This window comes from Rousettus aegyptiacus, unplaced genomic scaffold, assembly GCF_014176215.1.
Source record: "Rousettus aegyptiacus isolate mRouAeg1 unplaced genomic scaffold, mRouAeg1.p scaffold_m13_p_14, whole genome shotgun sequence".
NCBI lineage: Eukaryota > Metazoa > Chordata > Mammalia > Chiroptera > Pteropodidae > Rousettus > Rousettus aegyptiacus.
The window spans coordinates 3,944,317-3,961,234 of NW_023416289.1; the positions used below are offsets into that span (position 1 = coordinate 3,944,317).

Below are 16,918 nucleotides of genomic sequence, written 5' to 3' on the forward strand. Positions count from 1 at the left end.
GCCCTTGGCAGCCGCGCCCCAGCTGGCCCCAGCCAGCCTCAGCCAGGCCCGCCCCCTCCCTGGTTCTCAAACTCAGCCCCTCCTGCTTCTAAACACGGACCATCTCGCGTACTTGCCAAAAGGCTCTCCCCTGGGCTCTCCCGGGGCTGGCTCATGCTCCGTGGGGTTGCTCGGCTCAGAGGCCCTTCCCCAGGGGGCCTGCCCTGTCTGAGTTGGTCTCAGCGGTCTGTGTTCTGATCGCTGTGGCCTTGAGCACAACTGCTCCTCCTCTGCCTCTAGCTGAATGCAAGCCGTGTTGAACAAGGTCTCATGGACCGTAGGACCTCAAGGAAAATTTGGCGAAGGAAAGAAAGAATGAATAACTCTCGATGAGACACACCCGGGAACACAGAGTAATCACTTGAGGAGGGTTTTCAATTCACAAGGGCCTGTTCCGCCTCCGACATGGCCCTTTCCAGTGAGACCCCCCCCCCACTTTTGGTGGTTGTTGGTGGCGATGATGGCGGTGGTGGTGAAATTGATAATCTCCTCCGCAGATGTTCCTTGCCTCCAGTTCTTCACCATTCTGCCTGAGCAATATTTTAGTCATGGAAATGTAGAGTAAATAGCACCAGACTTAGGGCGCCTGGGTTCAAGGTCAAGTTCAGTGCATCCTGGCCATTGGACCTGAGGCAGGTCCCTTAATGCCTCTGGGCTCAGCACAATTGGGGTCATTAAGCTCCATTCAAGCTCCTTTATACAGTTGTGGGGGGTCAGACAGGAGAGAGCTTAGGAGCATGCCGTGTATTTCAAAGAATTCACGCACTTAACACGTAAGCTGTTGACCCTGTTGACCCGGAAGCCGCATTCGTAACACAGGGCCACAGCCCTCCCAAGGAAGGAGCCAGGGCTTGGGCACGAAGTCCAGAAGTCCACGGTGGGAGCAGGCAATCACCAAGACACCTTAAGGTCCTCTAAAGGCTCGCTGAGCCTCAGGGTCTAACCGAGGCCCCTGGCGATTAACATAATGATTTGCATAATACCCTTTGCAAGTCCTGAGAGGCGGGAGGGAAGGGATCATGACCCACAATACTTTTTTCCTCCAGCCATCCTTGGCCTCTTTACCTTCATATCCTCCCTGCTGGAGAAACGGGGGGTCGGGCTCCTCCTGGGGACCCCCTGCTGCCACCCCCTCTTTCTGGTAGTGTGCACGGGGTTGACGGAGACCTCAGGTGCCACACGCTCTGATGGATGGCAGGCCTTCGGCGTGACAGCTCTCGCAGTTGAAACCATTAGGGGTTATTCTCCTTTTAATTCTTTGTGGTGGTTCTCGCTCCTTCCTTAGAGAAACCTCTGATTTTCACTTGCGCGACGCTTGGCTGCCCTTGTCATACTCTACAAGGCGATTTCAGTTCTCCGGTGCCAAAGAGCCTTTTCTGCTAATCAAAACACAGCTGCAGAGGCCCGCGTGAGCTGCTAATGGGCACCCCAGCTCGGGGGCTACGTCTGTCTGTACCTGGGAAAATAGATATAATTAGGATAACAGATATCATATGCATATGCAAATGCAGCAGGTAAAAATGACTAGCAGCGCGACGCGGCTTGACTTTGCCAAATGCCGTCAGACAAGCCCGTGGCTCAGGCAGAGGCCCAGGCTGCCTGCCGCTCCCACGCCGCCCCCAGGGCCAGCTCCAGCGCCCTGTCTCCGGCCCCCTCCTCCCCTGTGCCGGACCCCTCCTGCAAGTCGATTTTCTTTTTCCTGTAAAAATAGATCCCCCTCATTTTCTTTCTTTTTTTTAAAAATTTTTTATTTTTTAGGCGAGGCAACCCTTGGTCGACCTCACAGATTGCAAGGACCTTGTCAGCTTACGATCCCTTTTCTTCTTCTTCTTCTTATTTTTTACGCCTACAGCACCCAGTCTTCCTACGTGGTCTCCCATCCAAGTACTAACCGAGTCCGACCCTGCTGAGCTTCCGAGATTAGACATGACCGGGCATGTTCAGGGCGGCGCGGCCGTGGACCCTCTCATTTTCTGAAGCGGCTCCTCCAATAGCCCCAGATCTCACGAGGCTGCAGGGGTCCCAGCATCCGAGGGGTTAGCAAGGGACGGAGGGATCAGGAGAGAACGAACAGTATCCGTGTTTGACCTTTAGTAGCGGTTCTGTCCCCAGAGTGCCAGCGCAGTGACCGCAGAGGCCCTGACAAATCGTTCAGACCAAGTGTCTTTGTCTGAAGATAATCACCCCACGAGGAGGGCGTGGAAGCTCGACGGAGGTGTCGGGGGCCGGGGTTCCGGGGCTGTGTCTGCCTCCTCCCAGGGTTGTGAGCTCGGGCAAGTGACTTGCCGCCCTGTGCTTGGCGCCCCTCTCCCTAAAGTGGGCATAACGACGGCACCTACCTCAAAGGGCCTGGCGAGCTCTAAGCTCTCGGACGATGTTATCCCTTGTGAAGGGTCTGCGGGAGGGGGAAGAGCGTCGAGGACCAGGCCTGGTGTCCTCGCCCGGCTGCATCATTCCATCCATGTGCCCTTGGGTGAATGAATCATTTCTCCTCTCTGAGCCTCAGTCTCCTGATCTGTAAAACGGGCTAATAATGCCTGCTCTCCTGGGCCGCTAGAAGGACCAGACAGACAGTGGCTGAGTGTCACGGTGTTGTGTAACAGTGAGCAACAGATCCTGGCTTCGTCTACGGAGTAATGGTGTCTGCACCTTTGCGGACAGGGAGAGCCTCGTTTGTGAAACTCTGGGTCTGACAGGGTTGGAAGAGGCCCCTGAGCCCACGCAGTCCATCGGAAGGGCTATGAAACTGTGCGGGCACACACCACGCTCCCGCCTGCCTACCAGGCTGTGCAGGGTTCAGAGCGGGCATCCAACTCCACCAACCCGCGGGGGGATCCGGCTTTGTGGTTGGGGTTGGGACCTAGGCCTTTTCCGTTTCTGGATTCTCTGTACGTAACACAGTGCCCAGTGTGTCATAGACGCTGAAGGAATGTTGGTTGCCCGAATCAGTGGATGCCCAGGTGCTGCATTACATTGTGAGCTTACTTCTTTGCCCTGGGGTATAGACAGCTGTCACGGCCCTGGTCCCTCTGGCGACGGTGAGGATGACGCTTGTGCAGTGCACGCGGACTTCGCAGTCAAAAGCACGTTCCCATCTCAGTTCCGCCACGTACTGGCAGTGACCTTGTTTGAACTTCAGTTTGAGAAACCTTCAGTTTGCCTCATCTGTAAAGTGGGGATAAAAACAAGACCTCCTCGATGAGGTTTACACCTGTCGGAGCCGGTGTCTGCCGTATATGGAAAACGCAGGTGGTAGAATCGAAACGGGTCTCCCTGTCTCTTCCCCTCCACCCTCCTACGCAGACGCTGGGGCCGTTCCACACCCGGTTCAGTCCCGAACCCCACGAGTGAGTCTGATCCTTTATCGAATCGCGGCATTGATGTTTTTTATTTCGTCGAAGGCATCGCTATTTGTCCAATAGTGTAAGTCTTAAAATAAGCATCTAACCGACCTATGAGAGATGACAAAAGTCATTTCTGCACAAAAGATTATCTCACGCGATCATGTTGCCATTGTCGTCTGGGGCCTCCGTAGCTGGCCGATTTCCGCAGCTACTTAAATGATGACATTTGTCCTGATACTGTGTGAAACGATGAGCTCCTCAGGGTAGGCTTAGTTTTAATAGTGTACGTCAGCAGCAAATGGCTTGGAAGACCCAGAGGAGAAAGCGAGGCGCGGGCTCTCGCCGAAGCGATGGTGTGGATGTGTTTAATATCTGTATGAAAACCCTTTTAGGCGCCACAGTGATATTGAACAGGATGGTTTGGAGCATGCAGGTGAACCCCTCGGGTTGATGGGGCGCAATGCAGTGAGCATCACAGAAACCTTTTGAGGTCGTTCGGAGTCAAATCTGAGCTTCGAAAATCTTTGACAGACATTCGATTCCGGTAGTAAGATACTCTGAAACAAGCTGGGAGAATAAAATCTCTTCATCTATCTATCTATCTATCTATCTATCTATCTATCTATCTATCTATCTGTTTGTTGGTAAGTCCACCGATACATTTGCCGCACTGTTACAATGTTTAATCACTTGCCTCCAGCAAAGAGCAACCTTCCACCTGAAGTCACAATTTATTAGAGCGCCGAGAACATCTTGGCTGTTTACCCAAAAGATGGCCAGGGGTCCTTAGAGGCAAAACGAACCACAGCTCAGAATCACAGATGAAAAGATTGAAAACAGAAAATCAGTCCGGAGGTGACTTCAGGGAGCATCGTATAAAACTGTCACCACTTTCCTGTTCCAGATGCACAGAGTTCAACTGTGGCATTGTCACGGGTCTGGCCTGAGCTGAGAAGGGGGCCAGGCCTGCACCAGGGAGGGGACACGGGGCAGCAGGGGACAAGGATGCTTGCTAGGGACATATACCTTCCAAGAAGGGGCGGTCCTATCTGCCCCAGGGGTGTGGTGAAGCGCAATGAACAGATTGGGGGTTCAGCAGACTCTGCCGCTGTCAAAGTCCGCTCCGTCTGGTGTCATAGGTGTGGCCCTAACTCCAGCCTTTCTTACTCAACCAGAGGCGAAGCGAGTTTTGGAGCAGGGGGACGTCTCCGAGGCGGGGAGAGCCATTAGACTATGGACACTGCAGGCGCCTCGGGCTGTCCTCGTGGGCACAACCCCGTGGACCTCACGCTTGGATGGCCACAAAGAGTTGACTCCTCCCCGTAGCCAGCCATCCAGGACCGTCCCTCAGAGGGCACCTGGACATAACGCGCCAACTGGGAACTATCGACTCTAAAAGTTGATGCGTCAAAAGATGGAGAATTCCCTACGTATCATCCTGGATTCTTGGCTACACAAATAGCTAAAATTCCTTTAGAGTTTTTGAGAATCGTATTTCAAACAGGGTTTTAAGTAATAACGGGTATTCAGGCCAGGAACGGGTAGCTCTGAATTTGGTAATGACATCGCCAAGAGTCACAATGACGCACGAATGGCTCTAATGCGTCCCGAAGGGAGAAACTCGCCAGGAAAACTGGTTTCGGCCTGTTCGCCCCGGCATTCCATCAAGGCCGTGACGGCCGTGAATTCCTTTCTTCACAGGAAGTCTGTCATCGTTTTAGCTCTGTGATACGCAGTTTAAGAACTGGGCAGAATTCTAAAAGTGCTCCCTCTTTCCAAGATTCTCCTCTGCTGGCTATTCGGTCAAACCCGAGTGTGGATACTGCTGTGAAGGGATTTTGCAGATGTGATTCAAGGTAGGTGAATCGACTCTACGATACGGAGATTTTCCGGGTGGGCCTGACTCCGTCGGGGGAGCCCTTGATGGAAAGTGAGTGGGATTTGAAGTTCCCTCGCTGCCTTTGGAGGTGGAGGGGACCGCAGGGGAGGAACGTGGGCAGCAGAAAGCCACAAGGGACAGGGTTCTGCCAACAACCCGAGTGGACCTGGAGGCAGATTCTGCCCAGAGCTCCCGGATGCGAACCCGGGTGGCCAATGCCTTGATTTTGGCCTTGTGAGATGCCGTGTAGGGAACCACAGACCGTGAGATAATAAACGGGTGTTGTTTTAAGCCGCTAAGTTTGCGATGATTCGTTATACCGTTATACGGAGACGTCAAAGCAGGATTAATCGCGGCGGGCTCTTCCCTCCCGCATTGCGTTTATCTGGTGTTTTACGGTCGGCATCTTTGGGGCGTACCAGCAACGGTCAGACACCGGCGGGCAGGTGTCTCCATTTCTACAGGTGAGGGATGGACTTGGGGAGATCGAGGGACGTGCTCAAGAGACAAGATGACTTGAACGGGGCTCTTTTAGTCATTTGGTGTATTTGGTGGGGACGGGGTTGGGGGGGTTCCTTTACTTTCTCTTGCTTTCCAATAGGAAAAACGTGAACAGTCTAGGGACATCGCCACTGGGAGCTCGCAAAGGGAGATGAAGAAAGTTCGGAGAAGAACATGCCAGGCAAAGGTTCCGCCTGCCGCATCAGCTCTTGTCTCTGAGCAGAAGAGCGTGTTGAAAAAAGGCCCTGCAGCTGTGAGCCAGGGACAATGCATGGGGGGCAGGGTGCAGGCGGCCGCCGGAAGGGGACGGCTCGGGAGCTGTATTCGGATGGCGGAGGGCAGAGACACACAGGCCTGTAATATCAAGAGGAACGATGTTTGCAGGCCGACCTCCCAGACGGGGAGATGGGGGGCAGACTGCTGGGCTGTCTGCACTTCTTAAAGGAGCCCCCTAACTTAGCCTGTGGCAGACACGTCATCCAGGACCACCTCCCCACGGGCACGGGTGGAGGCTGAGGCCATGAGACAGAGAGCTTGGGGTGTGGCTGGGGACAGAGTCACATCCGTTTTTAAGGATGCATCACGTAGAAGATGTTTTGCTAGGATTCTTGGAAGCTTTATATGAGGCTCTCAGCCTTACACACAAATGGAGTTAGAGCTTGAATAACAGGGGTTTGAACTGTGAGGGTTATCGTTATGGGGGATTTTTTTTTTTTTCAGTAAATACCATTGGCTTTTCGTATCCACTGCATTTTCCATTCAGAGAGTCCCCAAATGGAAATGTGGAATTTGGAGATGCGAAAGGCCAACTCACGTCAAACGTCTCAGGTGGATTTTTGACGTTGCCGGGGGTGGCACCCCTGAACCCCGCATTGTTAAGGGGATACAGCACGCCTCCAGGAAACACTCGTCATTCCATGTGACGTGGTGACCCTGTCCCCATGAGTCTGTGGGATGGACCGGGACATGACTGAGTGCCACTGAGCCACAGAGAGGAGGTGCTGTCTGTCACACTGCAGGGCTCCTTGGAACCTGGAGGTCGGCTCAGACCCCAGGGAGGCCATTCCTTGTGAAACCCCTGCTGAGGGGCTCCCCCCCGCCCCCGTCTCTGCTTTGTCTGTGGGGCTCAGCTCATCCTCCAGAGCCGTTAAGGAAGCTATGGCTACACAACTCTTAACCCTAAGATTTCGACGAAGAAAGTCACGGTCAGATGAGACTCGAGTTTCCGGATATTCTGACCTCATGCATTAAAAAGCAGTTCTTAAAGCATACAGAGGAGTCTGAATTGCCCCAAGAAGACACGGGCCGTCTGTGGAAACAGACTCTTGCAGGCAATGGCGTTGAGAAATCAAGGCCTTTTCCTGAAGGACTTACAGAGGCCTTCGGGGGCCACCAGCCCTGTGCACCCCCAGGGGGTCCGCGTGGCACCCTGCTTGGCTGGCGAATCTTTTTGTTTGCGTTTGTTTGCTTTTGGAATCTCTTGGGAAAGAATGCGATAGAGATAATTCCACGAGCCATGCTGTCCACATTTTCATTCGTGGCTTCTCTCCTCACCTCTCAGGGTCCTAGTCTCTTCCCTTCCAGGTTTCTTTTAGGAGTGCAGTTTTCTCTTTTCAAGAAATGGTTCATTTCTACTCATCCATTAGTTAAAAACAAAACAAAACAACATTAGGCAGCCCCGGGCAGGCTGGGGCGGTCACTGCTCGTCCATCTCTGGGTCTCCTTGTCCTCCGCTCAGGAGTTACTTTCACAGCTGGAATTCGCAGCCCAGGGGAGACACTTTCAGGCCCAAGGGCAAAGAGCCTTGGGAGGTGGCACGATTCTAAGGGAAACACTCATTCCGCCTGGCGACGTGTCCTGAGGTGGGGGGAGGAAAAGGAAGAGGAGAGAGGATCCCGCAGCGGTCGACCAAGAGGGGCCTCTTTACGGCCTTCCTGTTTATGGCTGAGAAGTAAACAGCCTGGGAGCCAGGTCTTCTCCCCCGCAGCAGCTGCAGCGGGGTGCGGGCGGGCTGGGGACCCTCTCTTTCTGGGTGGCAGTGGGCCGGGAATCTGCCAGTCACGGGAGTCTTGGGGGGCATTTTTTTTTTTGAAACGGCATCTTGGGGGCACTTTGTCTTCACCTCGTGCCATCGGCTTCGCCCACGCCGGTGGCTCTGCTCCTCAAGGTGGGGGGGGGGGACAGGTGGGGACCTGTGTGCACAGACTCGGGCTTCAGGGCCCAGCTGTGTGGCTTTGGCCGAGCCCTGTGCGTCTCTGAGCCTCACTTGCAGCGATGAGCAGGGGGCATTTGACAGGATGTGGACGCTGGGCCTGGGAGCGGCACTTACGAGTTGCCCGGCATGTGGTACGTGTCCACACATGATCACTGCGACGATTATTATTTCAACTGGCCCCCTGACTAAACCCCCAGGGCCTGGGCGGGCAGCGGAGGGCTGTGGGTAGGGGCGGGGGCCAGGCCCACCTCTGAGAGGTTTCCTGGCCTGGGTCCAGGCGGCAGCTCCTTCTCTCTGGGCGGGAACCTGGAGCACTTTGCCTCCTGATGGACCTGCAGGCTGTGATGGACGAGAAGGTGCCTGGACTAAGATGGAGAGCCGGGCCGGGGGGCGCACACACCGGAGATCGATAAGCTATAATTATCAGGAATGGTGTCTGCGGGAGGTGGGGAGTCCTGCGGGCAGAGAGAGACAGCGGAGGGGGCGGGGAGATGCCAGGCAGAAGGGGCGGCGTGCGTGCGGGATGAGCATCCCCTGGGGGACGTGCATCCCGGCCCATCCTGGCGGGGGTCCCGCCTTGGTGGGCGGCTCAGGGGGAGCCCCGAGCGGGAGCGGCTCACTCTGCAGCCCTGGCACCCAGGCCTCCGTCCACGCGGGTCGGCTTCGTAAATTCCACGAGTCCGGATACACTGTCGGTAAAGAATGCCGTGTTAACTCTTTGGGGCAGGGATGAAACGCTCTCATGTCTGCGTACGCCATCAAATCGATCCATTTCCTTGGGCTGAGACGTCAAAACCGTACAGATTGCGCTACGTTAGGTTAGACCTGCCTCCCTGACGTCACCAGGGGCTTCGTCGTCCCCCGGTTGAACGCCGCGTCCCGGGCCCACCACGTCATGGGGCTTTCGATTCAGTGCTCCGGGAACCCGTGCGTGTGATGCCGTCACCAGGACTCAAAGGCCGAAGCCCCGATTGTCCACTGGCCATTCGCGAGCTCCGCCGCGCTGCATTTCCCTCAGAGCCTCCCAAAGCCCCCTTCGGAAGCTGCCTGTTTCCTGATCCCGACACTGGCGACGTTGGGGTCCCACCCCGGAAAAGGCCGGTAAATCTGTGTGTGCGTTCTTGGCCCGCCATCCGCCCCGTAGCGTCTGGTAACCGTCACCGCACAAAACTGGCCTTGATCGAGGTCCTCTGGGGTTCACGTGTCCCCTAAATGTATCAGAGAGGTCCTCGTAGGAGGAATGCTTTTGTGACACTCAGATAAGTTGAGTCACCCCATTTGTTTTTAAATAATAATTTTGAAAACCAATGTAAAAACAAACCTGTTTTACACTGGGCTTTGCTGTGAGCCTGGCACGGGGCTAAGGACAAGCAGTATCTCTGTCACCTGCCTGATCTCGAGGGTTCCAGTGGCTATTTGTTCCCTCATTTGCGGGTAGAGGCGCTGGAAGGAAGCGTCGCCTCTCTGTGGCGGAGCTCGCAGGTGGCCGAGCCTGGCGGATGCTCAGGCATCTCGTCGGAACTGCACCGTGAGGCACGAGGTCATCACTGCCTGTCCCGGTGAGGAAGCCGAGGTCCCGGCAGGCCGACTGCCGAGGCCTCACGGCTCACTGTGGCCGTGAGCAGAGCAGGTCCCTTTGTCCTCGGAGGAGGGGAAGACGGGTGCACAGCGAACCCCACCCTGCAGGGGGGTGCTCCAGCATCGGCCTCACACTACCCGTCCCCCGTCCAGCCCCATCGCCTCAAAGTATGTGCAACGCTCCTTCTCCTGTTCTAGGTGACGCATTCGATGAGCGGGTCAGCCTCCCGCCCCTCGGCTGGGGACCCACGTAGCTGCCCGGGTTCCCCGGAAGACCGAAGGCAGGAGCACTGAGCCTGGCGGGGACCAACTGGGCCGTCTCCACCTGGGCTCACTCCTCGGCTTCTGTCTTTTCTCTCTGGGCAGCACCATCTGGAAAGGTCCCTGTCATCTATCTGGGAGTGGAAAGAAGCATGCTTCGTGAGCCCACTTGGCTGGGTGAGCGAGGGACCCTCGGTGCAGAGACTGTTCCTGGCTTTCGGCTGGTTCATTCCACACACAGGTGGGCACGTGCCCCTAAAACCGTTTGCCTTTGTGGGGGACAGTGATGGGGGGAAGGGAGGAGCAGGCACACAGGGCTTGGGGTTTCTCTTGCTAATCATTGAGCACAGCCTTGGCCTTTGGGAAGGAGGATGCGATTCCTACTTTGTTTCTTCTCTCCCTCGCTTTCCCTTTTTTGTTTTTGTTTTTGTTATTTCAAGTTGACACCGTAAAAGTGCAACAGGGAGCTTCCCTTCATCTTTTTCCTTTTGTTTTGTGCTGGTTTAAATCGTATCAAATTGTTGCACAGTTCACTTTGGATACAATGAAGCCAGAAATGAGAAACATAAATTACCTTCTGCTCTGAGCTTGAAGAATCTGCGAGATTCTTCCCTTTCTAAACTCTATGTGCGTTTTTCATTTAGTAACTTATTTTTCTAACTTGATAAGATATCACTACAGAAAAGGTGGTTAAAAAAAAACATGGTGTGTGTGTGTGTGTGTGTGTGTGTGTGTGTTTCACTTAAAAGAGAAAGTAAAACACGGATTGATATTCTGTTAATTCTGCTTGGCAAACACCACCCCAGGGGTTACTTGCAAGCATCAGGTGTGGATATTTCTAGTTTTTTTAAACTTCAAACACGAATCCTGGTCATTCTTCAGTGGCATTCCAAAAAACAAATGTGAGACTTTACAAAAGACTTACACATGTATGGGATTCGAAGCAGTTTTCCCTTAAATTAAAGGATAATTTAAGTTCCCTTAAGTGGAATAAATTTTTCCTGCAAATTCAGCCCGCTCGTTTCAGTTTTACTTGGGGAAGAAGCGCTATCCGTGTAACGCCTAGCAGAAGAATCATGTTTATTAGATGTTTTCTTACTCGCTTTAGATAAAGGGAGAAATCTTGAAGCTCTAGGAGAATAAAAATGTCTGGGGAAAAAAAAAACAGTGCGAATGAGTGCTTCTGTCTGTATTTTCTCCAACCTAGATTTTTCTCTTCTCCACCAGGCATGTCGGACCTTACACCTCCGTTCCCATCCGTGACGTCTCTACAGAGCGAGGACATATGCCCGCTTGCTGGGAGTCCCACAGGTGCCGGGGGGGTTTGTGAGCCAGAGGAGGACGGTATGGGGGAGCAGAACTGAGAGCTGGGCTGAAGCCAGAGGCCACCATGACGAGGGGAAGAAGGGCCCGGAGGCGCCACCCGCAAAAAGGCTTTGCTTTCTTCTAAAAATGTATTAATTTGATGTCGGCCGTTCGCAGAGGCAGGCAGGAAAGACACGGCAGGACCGATATCAGTGGCTCCCTCGAAAGGTCCCGCGACCTGTGTGGGCTTCTGATTGGACTACTTCATTTCCCTCTCTCCTTACTATGGCAGAAATGCGTTCATAGAAAGGCTCTGCTTCCTGATTTGTAGTTCTTTCTCCCATCTCGAGGTGCTCAGAACTACACATCCGTGCACACACACAGGACACAGCACGCTCTTCTCACTGGGTGACCGCGGGCTCCTCTGCGTCTTCCCCAAAGCACCTGCTGTGCTCTGTCTCCCCTGCGGATGTACATCTGGGTGGCCCTGATAGCACATGAAGGCTTCAGGCCCTTCCCAATTCCAAAACGTCTCCATCCCCACGGCCCCGTGTTTCTCGCTATCTGTCAGCATGGACCAAACGCGCCCTTTGCGGCTGATTTATGGCTGCCTAGGGAAAACTCCACCGAGGATATAAAACACAGTGTCCCACACCTGCGCCTGATCTCACATGTTATCGGTGACTGTAAGTGCGTTTTATAACCCCGGCGCCAAATCGAAATCAAGGTGATTTGCGCATCAATCTCCCGGATAAAATCAGGGCATACTCTGTTGCAGTTTGACCTTCCTGGCGCCTTTGGAGGGTCCGACTTTTCTAAGTCCCTTTGGACAATTACCCAGGGACAGTTGGAGAATGCAGTGATAATGGCCAGAGCTGGGATTACCAGCTGTATCAAAAGGCTTAACTCTTGAGCCCCAGAGAAAAAGCCCTAGGAGGAGGGAGCATGGTCGCTAAGAGACTCAGGTGCAGGCAGAGGGTGGGGAGTCCTGTGCTCTCAGGCTGCACCCCTGAGCCCTCACAGAGCAAGAAAGCAAAACTCTGAATTGTACAAAAAGCCGGCTGAAAACAGTCTTCGAAGTAAGGCCTTATTTATAATCCCAAGAGCTCAGGGGACCGAGCGTGAGAGAAGTCATTACGTTTCTAAAATGAGTGGAAGAGTGTAGGGATAGGCATGAGATCAGGGGCATGCATCCTGCCGCTGCCCGGAGCAGGCTCTTTGTTGATTTTTACAGAAAATGGTCAGAGGCCTCCTGACAGCTCTGACTATCTCCTCTGGAAAAGTTCAGATCTTAACCCAACATTTCGACGGACACCTTCACAGGAGCCTAGCGAGGTTAGAGATATTTTGAACAGATTCGTGGAAATTATAGATTTTTAGAACCTGAAGCCTCTTTAGTGATGGTCAGAGGGTGTAGTTAGGATAAATATTTTAAAGTCTGGGTTTTTATGCCTATAATCTGAGCTTCTCAACTTATATTTAGCCCAAACTTCTTTTGAAAGTAATTTCATCTCTTCTGATTCTATGTCCTTCCAGGGGCCAGGGCAGGAAGCTCAGATGACTCTTCCAATAGTAAAGCCTGTTTTACAAATCCCTTTAAGATATGCTAATCTACATGGGCTGATTATTAAGATAAATGCCTTGTGTTGGAAACTGGAGTTAATTATAATATATATAATTAGCCACTGGTCAGCCTAGAAGTTATAATTTATTGTTCCCTAATTTGCATTTATTATCAAAGATATTTAATTTAAAGAAATTACCAAAAAAAAAAAAAAAAAACCTGATTTGGGTGGTTATGGAGACGGTGGGCATTTGGGAAACTTCAAAACTCTCTTTCCCCCACCCAAACTTTTCTGAGCCCATTATATACAATTTCAGGAAATAACACATTAACATTAGGAGATGAGTTGTGCTTGTTGATTAAAAAATGGCAAGGCTGTTTTTGTAGGAAGAGAAGATGTGGTTTTCTCTTTCGGACCCTGATTTTTGGAACAGCAGGTAAGCTTGCGAGATAAGAGGGTCCGGGAGTTTGCGTGACAGGAAAGACTACTTACTGTGTCCTGTTGGGCGGGAGGGGGGCGTGGGGGAGGAGGAACAAAGTAAAATATTGGATGCGTTTCCTTTCAGGTAATAATTTCTTCTGGATAGTGACAAAGAGTCCAGCAGTTTGTGACGGATGCAGCTTTTGTGTAAAAGGAGATTCTGGAGCCTTTTCATAAAGAATGTTTCTGTGACGCCTCACTGGCCTTTCAAACTCATTGTTGCTGTGTTTCTTTATCTGACGCCCACTCTGTCACTACTCTGGGCCCCCTCAGCCACACGGGGGCCACTTCCGGGTGTCCCTTTGCCCCCGAAGTAATTGGCACAGGGAAGGCGGCCCCCCGTCCTCCCAGAGACCCTCCTTTTCATACATGCAGCCAGGTTGACTTGCAGCGAGTTAGTCTGAAATGCGCCTTCAGGAGAAGTGACCTCTCGGGGAAGTCAGAATTTCCCTCCTTGAGATGAAGGGATAGAGCCGGGTTCCTGCCGGCAGGAACGCGCCTGTCCGGTTTCTGAGCTGGTGGTGATCACCCCGGAGCCACTTGGGCAACGTTTTGGAGCTCGCCGGATGCCGAGGTCAGAATGCTGCTCTCCCAACTGCGTCCGTGGAGGTCAGAAACGGGACGTTTGGGCTTCGCGGCTGTTCCGTTAAGCGCACAGTCAGATTGGGTGAGACTGGAGTCTTTCTTCCTGCGGACATAAATTTTGTCCTCTTACTGAAAGGGAAGTTGGGGTAAGGACGGGGGCAAGCTTTGAGGAAAAGACCGCAAACTGCCCTTGAACTCCTGAACAGCGTGAAGCGTCATGGGGACACCGCCTGTCATTTTTGCAAAGGGCCCCGGGCTTGTCCTCTGCTCTGGGGGCCTTAGTGGGCGGTGGAGTTTCAAGGGGGGGGGGGCGGGGCGTGGACTGCAGAGCTTAAAAACGCACGCCAGCTCAAAGCGCCCCCCCCTTTTATTGTCACCCAAAGCAGCCATGCTGATGTCGGTGACAAAGCATGAGGAGGCTGCCAGAGAGGATGGGCTTCGGTGATACGCACGTCGACTCTGATCGGGGTTCGTGCCGGGCCCTGGTCCATCTCCGGGTCGGGGCACGTGCAGCCCAGTCCCTGAGAGTGTTGGCCACTACTGACTCAGAGCTGTCACCTTCCCTGAAGGGTCACACCCGAGCTGCCCTGAGCAGCCCTGGCCAGGGCATGGCTGGCCCCAGCAGGAGACAGGCCTTGGGGACGGACAAGTCACCATTCAGAGACCACACCCCCACAGGCCAAGCGTAGACCTCGCTCCGGACCCCAGCCTCGCTCAGCCTGGACCCCACATCTCTTCTTCTTCCCCACCTTGAGCACGCCTTCGGCAAACCCTGCGCAGTCAGACTGCAGTCGTAGGCTGTGCTCTGAGGGGACTCTCCCTGGTCACTTGACTTCCGGTCGGCACGCTCTGTGGCGAAGGCTCACTGGGCCTCCGATTTCCCCAAGATCGCCTCCAATGCAAAAGCGCCCGTTTGTCTCATTTCTCCTTCTTTGCCCGCAGATGCAAGACGTGTGCCCAGTGCAGCTTCGGACGTCTCAGGGGTATTCGATGGCATCCGCGGGCCTGTGGAGTTCCAGGGCTCTGTGTCCCCCGGAGGGTGTTGGCAGCCCTGTCTCAGGGGCACTGCTCCAGGGCCCTGACCAGTCTCTGAGAGGCAGGACAACATGGGCTTTGTGACCCAACAGACCTGGGTTTGGTGCAAACTGCCATCTTCTTCCTGTGCCACACCAGGCACAGGACTACGCCCCATGCCCCTCGCCCCGCTGGTGAGCTGCGGAGCCGGCGTTGAACCCAGGCGCCCCGTTCCAGAGGCCCTGCCGTTAGCCACTGTCCTGCTTCAGGGGGCCGATGGCTGCTCACGACACGGTAGCGATGAAGACGATGACGACGACGACATTTGCACACCTAGAAAACGAAGGGCAGGAGACCAACCGAAATTCCACTAAGCTCTTTCCCCGAAGCTCTTATGATGAGGAAAAAAGACAAAAACAAAACAAAACTAAACTAAACAAAACAAAACCGCAGGTTCCCGGAATGCGCACCAGCCGGACTCCACCCTCACGAGACGCTGACTTTGGGTGAGGCCATTGGTCTGAGCCTCGGTGTGCTCGTCTGTAAAATGGGCAGAAAGGTCAGGGTTACGTGAAAAGAGGCCCCGGGTCCAAATGCTCAGCCCTGCACCTGGTGCGGCAGGCACCTGCCGGGCGACCGGCGGTTAGGAGGCCACGCGTCGGGAGAGGACGCAGGGTGGCCATGGAGAGAGGCAGCACGGGCAGCTCTGCCGCTCGCGGGGCGTCTCCCAGGGCGACACGGCCAGCGTGGCCCCCGAGAATTGCTGGGATCCCCGGAGTCGCGGCGCGTCGGTGCTCGCGACGAGGTCTTGCCGTCTCCTTGACTCTGCAGTGACCATTCCTCCGCGCCCCGGGGCGCCCTGCCCTTTATCCTGACATTATCCTGACAGCGAGCTCCCCATGAAGGGCCGAGAAGGGTGGAGATTTCACTTCCTGTTACTTACCGCTGCATTCCCAGTGCCCAGAACGGTACCTAGCGCCTAACAGATGTTCAATAAATATTGCTGAGAATGTGAACCTTATCCGCCGTTGGGACTGGCTGGGGCAGGAACAAGCGCTCGTTGGTTGCCAGGAGGCCTTAAAGGGTGCCTTTGCTCTGCTCTGCGGCTTTGGAAACACCGCCTAACCCCCATGGACTTCATCTAGCCTGTGAGTCACACCAGCTCTACCTACAGGGGTGGGGCAGCGCCAGGCGAAACTGACTGGCTCTTTGAAATGTAAAAACTGTGAAATTGACTTGAAAAGAACAGTTGAAGGGAATTTAGCTAGTCCTTGAAGTTACAGTAGAAAATGTTTTTAGGAAACATGCCGCCGTTTTGTGTTTTCTCTTAGAAATTTAAAGGCGCCTTTCGAAATAAACTCCAGGATTAAGAAGTCAAAACGGGACTAATAAACGATTTAGAAATGAATGGCGCCATGTACCAGAAACCTGTGGGATGTGGCTATGTTAGTTCTCAGAGAACAATTTATAGCTGTAACGGGTTTATCAAAACATCAAATCGAAAATACGGTTTCTGAACATTCGACTCAAGAAGCTGGAAAGCAAACACTATCACCAATACCAACACACACACGCACGCACACACACGCACACACACACACACACACAGAGGAAGAAAACATTTTCAACTAATTTTTTTTTTTCATTGAAAAGTCTTACGACAGTGGGATATGTTTATACCAGGAGGTTTTCTGGAAGTGGTCGCCATTTGATACATTTTCCACGAATCAATAATTTGTAATTACATACTGCCCTATGGAGAGTGTGAAGCTTTCTAAAGGATATGGCTGTTCCGTCGTAGCCAATCATGCTTTATTTTGTCCAGACCCTTTTGGGAAGAGGGTCAGAGGAAGAAGATGGAAGGGATTGTGGGGAGAGCAGAGGGCTCACCCTTGACCACGCGAAGAAGCATCTTGCTGGGTGATGCAAATCGCACAGTGCGGTAGCAGCATCGATATGGTCATGGAGCCCTGAGTGTGGGAGGGTCCGCCCTCCCAGCCGCCAGCGGGGATTTCCGCGGACACAGACGGAGGTAGAAGGGGGACCAGAGTGCGGGCTTCCTTTTCTAGTTCTATTTGAAAACTATTTGAAAATTAGTCTTATGACTCATAGGGGACCAGACTCTCAGCTCCCTGAGCACAGCGTCCAAACA

At 53.5% G+C, this 16,918-nt stretch overlaps 1 long non-coding RNA gene across 12 annotated transcripts in view; it reads left to right on the forward strand.

Moving 5' to 3' along the window:
* Positions 1 to 16,174, forward strand: part of LOC107512241 — a 35,102-nt gene extending 18,928 nt beyond the window's left edge. The window contains exons 1-7 of one of the 12 annotated variants that reach the window (XR_004954194.1): positions 1,888 to 5,239; positions 5,864 to 9,079; positions 9,923 to 10,058; positions 11,045 to 13,123; positions 13,253 to 13,834; positions 14,136 to 14,220; positions 14,322 to 16,174. This is a non-coding gene — a long non-coding RNA (uncharacterized LOC107512241). Of the gene's footprint in view, positions 1 to 1,887; positions 5,240 to 5,863; positions 9,080 to 9,922; positions 10,059 to 11,044; positions 13,124 to 13,252; positions 13,835 to 14,135 lie in introns of those variants that run through there. The other 11 variants (XR_004954196.1, XR_004954198.1, XR_004954191.1 and 8 more) reach the window with 11 other exon arrangements.
* The last annotated feature ends 744 nt before the right edge of the window (positions 16,175 to 16,918 follow it).